Source organism: Chrysochloris asiatica, unplaced genomic scaffold (genome assembly GCF_000296735.1).
Source record: "Chrysochloris asiatica unplaced genomic scaffold, ChrAsi1.0 scaffold00621, whole genome shotgun sequence".
Lineage (NCBI taxonomy): Eukaryota > Metazoa > Chordata > Mammalia > Afrosoricida > Chrysochloridae > Chrysochloris > Chrysochloris asiatica.
The window spans coordinates 50,918-58,415 of NW_006409139.1; the positions used below are offsets into that span (position 1 = coordinate 50,918).

Consider the following 7,498-nt stretch of genomic DNA (forward strand, 5'->3'; position numbering starts at 1 on the left):
TGTTCTTCATAAGGAATTCGGTGGCTTCATTCAGAATTAGTCTCTGTCTTCTTCTTCATAGTCTGTATTATTCTGGAAGCTCAGTTGAAAGCTATTCACCATGAGTGCACTCTTCTGGTATTTAAACTATTGGTGGCACAGCTTTCAGCATCACAGTAACACTTAAGCCACCACAGAATTATAAACTGACAGATGAGTGGTGGAATTGAGTACCACACAACATTAAAGAATATCAATGAATCTGTGAATTATATCATAACATGAATTATCCTGGATGACATCATGCTGAGTGAAATTAATCAATCACAAAATGACAAATATTATATGAGACTACTACTGTTAAAAGTCAAGAAAAATGTTTATATAGAATAAACATTGTTTGATATTTATAAGGAGTATGAAGGGAAGGGACACCTAATTTCTAAATAGAAAGTAGACATGTATGTATTAACTTGACTTAAGGGAGAGGTTGAGTCCTGGTGTGGTGTTATGGGTTAATGCATTGTGCAGCAGAGTCAGACTGAACTTCACAGTCAGCAGTTCAAACTCACCAACTGCTCCTCAGAAACTCTATACAGAATCACTATAAGTCAGAACCGACAACACCACCAAGGGAAAGGCAAAAACCAAAATGGAAACGGTTAGCACAAAATGATGATGGCAAAAGATATTAGGAGGAGGATAAGAGTTAAAAGTAACAAATATAAATTCTATTGGGTACACATTCCTGCAATAATATTAATAAAAATAATTTACAAGTGAATACACAGACACTCAAGGTGAACAGAGGTGGGAAGACAAATGGGACTTCACCTATGAACATATATTGACAATGTATATGTATGCATATATATTGCAAATATATCCATGACTATGAGCATATCAGGCACAAAGTTATAACTTCTTGCCCACAAACAAATACCTTGAGAGAATGGATAGCCTGGCCTAGGAACTCAGGATCATAGTCTCAGAGAACATAGTCCACAGTGATAATGTTCTATATCCTACTTTGATGAGTCACAACTGGGATGTGAGAAACTTGTGAGGAGCCATCTAAAATGCAGCCATAGGTCTCTTCCCATCCAGAGCAAAGTGAAGAAAATCAAAGATGCAAAAAAATAACTAGTCCAAAGGAATAATAGACCATTTGACTATTATAAATTGCCTGGCTACTACTACTGACAGTTCAGAAACATATTATTTTGAAGGTCAAGGATGGAGTGGGAGAAAGTTATGGAACAAAGCTAAAAATAGTATTAATAAAAAAGACCAAGATTACTACTCTGATAGAAACTGGTGGAGATTCCAAGACTGGCCCTTAGGCCCCTTCAGGCCTAGAACCCTGTGATTCAACTTTCAACCAAACAATAGAAAGGTCTATAAGGTGAACATTGATGCCAGGGAGGTACATACACCTGAGAACAATCAACTATACTGGATCAAGATCACAGCATTTGCCCAAGGATAAAGTTCAGAAGGGTTAGGAAAGAAGGCTAATTGGAAATGAAAAACTCAGGTAAAAATTGGTAAGATTGTTGTTACATTGTAGAGATTTTAATCAATATAACAAAACGGAATGTGTGTTACTTATTAAATGGAAAACAAATTTATTTCTGTAAACTTTCACAAAAATCATAATTAAAATCTTATTTTTAAAGTTAAATAAACACTTTCAATTGTAAAGATCATGTGTTGACAAGCCATGGACAACATTGCAGAGACTAAGTATTACAGAACACTTAATTGTGCTCATGAGGAACTTGTACATAAACAAGAGGCAGTTGTTCAAACAGAATAAGGGAATACTGAATGGTTTAAAATTAGGAAAGCTGTGTGCCAGGGTTTTATTTTTTCACCATACTTACTCAGTTTGGATGTTGAGCAAATAATTTGAGAATCTGAATTATATGAAGAAAAATGTGGCATCAGGATCAGAGGAAGTAGCAATGAATACAGATGATACAACCCTGGTTGCTGAAAACAAAGAGGACTTTGGTATGTGTTGCATCTCAATGTAAAGAAAACAAAAAATCTTCACCACTGGGTCAGTAAATACCTTCAAGATAAATGGAGAAAAGATTGAAGTTGTCAAAGACTTCATTTTGCTTGTATGAACCATCAACACTCATGGAAGCAGCACTGACACAATCAAATGATGTATTCCATTAGACAGATCTCCTGCAGAAGACCTTTATAAAGTGCCAAGAGCAAAGATGTCAGTTTAAGGTCTAAGGTATACCTGACCCAAGCCATGGTATTTTCATTAATGTCATATGCATGTGAAATTTGGACAATGAACAAGGAAATCCGTAGAAGAATTGATGCATTTGAGCTACGGTGTTGGAGAAAAATATTAAAATTATCCTGGACTGCCAAAAGAACAAACAAACAAACAAATTTGAATAAATACAACCATCTTGCTCCTTAGAAGGCAAGATGGCCAAGATTTGTCTCTCATACTTTGGGTATATCATCAGGAGGGACCAGTCCCTGGAGAAGGACACCATGCTTAGTAAAGTGAATGGTCAGCAAAAAACAGGAAGACCCCCAATGAGATGGATTGGACAGTGGCAGCAGCAGTATGCTCAAGCATAGCAATGGTTATGAGGTTGGTGTGGGACCAGACAGTGTTTCGTTTTTTGTGCATATGGTTGCTATGAATTGGTACTCACTCAATGGCATCTAACAACAATAACATATAATCCATCTCTTGTACTGCAGGTATATAAGAGAAATGAAATTTTATATTCATACAAGTATTTTTCATGCCTATTCATATCAACCTTATTTGAAATAGCTTAAAATTTTAAAACAAACCCATTTCTGTATTATATAATGAGATACTATTTATCAACACAAAATAAAGGAAATGTTGGCATATGCAGCAACATGGATGAATTTTTAAAGAATTAGATATAAAATACTAAGTGTTCTGTGATTTCATTTTTATGAAATTTGTAGAAAAGGCAAAATTGAGAGTCACAAAGCATATACATGGTTGTCTGACGTTAGCACTGGGAGCAGGATTTAACTGCACATAAACAAACAAAGGAGCTCTGGTAGCATAGTGGTTATGAATCAGGCTACTAACCTCAAGGTCGGCAGTTCGAAACTAGCAGCCATTCCATGGGAGAAAGATGAGGCCTACTGCTCCTGTAAAGATTTACAGCCTTGGAAACCCTGTGCAGGGTCACTATGAGTCAGAACCTACTCCACGGTACTTAACAACAACAACAACAAACAAAGCCATTTTGCTCTTTTTAGGTGATGGCGTTTTTTAAAATTGGATTACAGTGATGCTTAGAAACTGTATAATTTACTAAAATCCAACTAGTTGTTCTCCAAAACTAAGTAAAGTTTATTGTACTTGAGTAAAAATAGTAGTAATTATTTTTCTTTCTTTTGAGGGAAAATCTATTACTTTTATTATCTGTTCAAGGAGGTATATGATCCAAATTCTTGACATGTGGCTCATTGATTATAACATATTTTTAAATGTTGGATGTCTTTATTTCCTGATTGTGGGGTGAATTGATCAGTAAGAATAGATCATATACTTACTAGAACTAACTAACAAAATAGAGATAGTAAAACCCTCATTTTATTAATTGATCAATCTATGTGCTGGATTACTGGTGTGGTGCTGTAGGGTTAGCATTGAACTTCAAACCACAAGGTCGGCAGTTCAAACTAACATCTGCTCATTGGAAACCCTGTATATGGTAGTTATGAGTTGGAACAGATTTGATGGCACTTAATAAAACAACATGTGCTGGATTTGACATCAAACAACTTTTTATTAATTATAGCATTTACTCTTAGAACATACTTATGATCACACTCATGAGGCAATGGGAAGTTAAATAATTTATTTAAGTTAGTAAAGAATTTTGATTCAGACTCAGCTTCTTCTGGCCCAAAGGTCTTGTTCTTAAACACTATAATATGGCCTATGGGGAGAGAGTTCATTGACTCACTAAAGTAAAAATTATTATAAATTTGTAGTGCATTTTAAGAGACACTATGTTTCAAAAATAAAGCAAACGTTCTTCACACTTAGAGATATAATTAGTAAAATCTGATAAATCAAAAGAAGAGTTAGAGTTCAAGCAGTAATTATGTTTTAGATCTGATTTGAAATTCTCTTTAGCAAAAATTAAGCCATTTAGAACCAATCCTGTCCTATTCAAACTAAATCTACATGAAATTCATTTCTTCCTCACATCTGAAGCAGAGAATGGCCATTCTACAGACAGCAACCAAACCTGCATGATCTTTGGCAAGCAAATATTTTTAGGAATGCTTTTTACACTTAGTGAATCCTAGGCAGGTGTCAGGGGAGAAAACACAAGAAGCTGTATGTGTTTCTACCCTTAATTCAAAGCAGGTTTTTCCACTAAAATGCTAATGATTACCTGGAATTAAATTAGGCAGCTCTTTTACAGAAAAAATGATACTGTGATCATGCAAATGAAGGGCAACTAGGTTTCCTTGGCTTTCCAGTTCTGACAGCTGCATTTTCACCTGGGTTTTCAAACTCAAATAGCTTCCTTGGCTGCAGCTAAGTGATTCTTCTATTAAAATGTAGACACCTGTCTGTTCCTTTCCTGAGCCTTGTTTGCTACTGCCTCTATTTCTATTAATACAGAGCTTTAGGGGCAGAATTCTAAAAGAGAAGGGAACCACTCAAGTGTGAGACCAGCTTGTTGCTCATAGATCTATTTAAAAATGTGTTAATTTGGAAAGTAAAACAAAACAGATGCTGAATTAATGCATGATTTCTAAAAGTAGCATGGCTCCAAGTATACTTACCTGGATTTTTCTGTAGCTGAAGGTCTATAGTTATTACTATTGCCAGGAAATTGCTGCAAAGGACCTCTTTATCTTGTGGGAGAACAAAGATGTCACTTTGAGGAACAAGATACACCTGACCCAAATCATAATATTTTTTAATTCCCTCAAATGCATGTGGAAAGTAGAATAATGAATAAGGAAGACCATAGAAGAACACATGCATTTGAATCATGGTGGTTACAAATATTGAGAAAGTGCCATGAACTGCCAGAGGAACAAACAAATCTCTCTTGGAAGAAGTATAGACAGAATGTTCCATAGAACCAAGAATGGTGAGACTTTGTCTTTCATACTCTGGACTTGTTGCCAGGAGGTGTCAGTCTCTCGGAAGGACATCAAGCTTGGTTAAGTGGAGGGTCAATGAAAATGAGGAAGAACCCACAGTGAGACAGATTGACACAGTGGACTCAAACATAACTACAATTCTGAAGCTGCCCCAGGATGGGGCAGTGTTGCTTTGTTTTATACACATGGTCACTATAAATCAGAATGGACTCAATGGAACCTCACAACAACTTTGCTAGTATTAAGTCAACCTGCTGTGTTCAAAGCATTACAGTGTCCCACTAGAGTCTACATATGTATATTCTCTATGGCAAGAGTGTGTTTAGTCATCTTTGTAGCCCTTTCATACTCATATACCCAAACAATATTTTTGGCAATAATATCTCAAGAATATTTTATTACTGTTTAGGACATCATCAGATTGATGGGGGTATCCTTTTATTCTGTGTCCCTGAGATCACATGGAAGTAGGTCATTGAGAAATTGGGGGCACTGAGAAGGTTTTTTATCTTACAGTAAAAGAGAACCATTTTAGAACAGATTAACTTCATCCTTAGCTAGATTCCGTAAGCAATAACACCTTTGCAATCTCCAAAGCAGAACTTGTGCAAAGTGGACAACTCGCCTCCTGAGATCAAAGGCAAAATCAGCAAAAAGAGATGGTTAAAAAATTACTATGCCCAGCACATGGCCACCCTAACTAGCAGTGTGACAAACTCTTAACTAAAATGCACATCAGAATTTTCTGACAAGCTTTCTACTTTGTAACTGAAACCACTTTGAGGAAAATAACAGGAATGAAGAGAAGCATCTCTTGTGAAAACAACTGATAACCACCACTGGAAAAATTAACAGTGTCTGTTACAGCAAACATGTCTAGAGGTACAGCACAACTAGAGATAAGCAGAACAAGAAAGAAGTTCTTAAAACTCCTTGGACTCCTACCCCATATCCAAGATCCCTATAAATCATCCTTCCACTTTTTCCTCTGAGAGATTCTTGCTCTGCTCTCTTTCTGTGTGTTGCACAATAAATGTTTTGCTCTGAATGCTGTCTCTGAGTATTTACTATGTTAGGGGCAGATGATTAAAAACTCTTCTTATGGTAGCAATTCTGGCACCTCAAGTGGGACAGCTGGTCACCTGAGACTTTAGAACCCCATATAAGGACCACCCTTGGAAAAGACCTGTGTCCCACGAGTGGATTTTCCCTAGTGGACTCATACAGGGTACTGAGCTGTCACATAACAATCTTGGTCCCATTTCCTCTCTCAGAGCACAATTGAGCAAAGCATGTCAGCTGAAGAGCTTCCCTGGGTATTCTGAAATCCTTTCCTTGTTGCTTTCAACACTGGGATAAGCCAGAGGTACCATTTGAATGCTCTTGGTTTCTAGACAAAATCATGTCTTTGATGACCATTCTTGTAAGTAGGCTCACACACAGCAAGGACTGTATAGAGTATTAGGAAGGCAGGTCTGGATTTTGGTTTTGGCATGTGTTGTTCTGGTGTGGTGCTACAAAGTCAGTTTGAACTGTGAGGTCAGCAATTCAAGCTCATCAGCTGCTCCTCGGAAACCCTATATAAGGTCACTATGGGTTGTTGACTCAATGGCACTTTACAACAGAAGTGACTGTGGGGCATGATGGCTCCATATGATAAGCACTGGACTATAGACCACAAACAAGGTCTGCAGTTCAAACCTGCCAGCCATTCTATGTGAGAAATATGAGGCTTTCTGCTTCCTTGAAGATTTAAAAGTCTTGGAAACCCTATATACGGTTGCTATGAGTCAGAACCAACTCCACAGCACTTAACAACAGAGGTGAGTGTATTGTCTCTGTTTCTTTAAGAGGTGATTGTTCATTTCCTGGGTTAAGGACTGTGAGGAGAAGACTCTACCACTGGAAAAAAGGACATGGAGATAGGATCTCGAGTAGAGGACCCCCTATTCTCTGGGTTATGAATGAAACTAAAGGTTTAATAGGTCAATCCATAAATACAATTAATGCCAAACAGTACATAAAGCAAAAAAATGGTTTTGTTTCGTTTTTTTATTATTAAGACAACAAAATGTTTCCTTGGTTACTGGGTTAAAGAGTTAATTTTTAGTCTTATGCAGTTTGCTTTGAAGATAAGAAGTTTTTAATGGAACAAATTCCTGAGCATATTAAGTTCCTCCTAATAAGGAGCTCTGGTAGCATAGTGGTTACGAATCGGGCTGCGAACCTCAAGGTCAGCAGTTCGAAACTACCAGCCGTTCTGCGGGAGAAAGATGAGGCTTTCTACTCCCATAAAGATTTACAGCCTCGGAAACCCTGTACAGGGTCGCTATGGGTCGGAACCGACTCGACGGCACTT

General features: G+C 37.2%; 1 pseudogene; it reads right to left on the minus strand.

The window, feature by feature from the left end:
- The window catches only part of LOC102827634, a 15,983-nt pseudogene extending 9,425 nt beyond the window's left edge, over positions 1–6,558 (minus strand).
- Between the last annotated feature and the right edge of the window lie 940 nt (positions 6,559–7,498).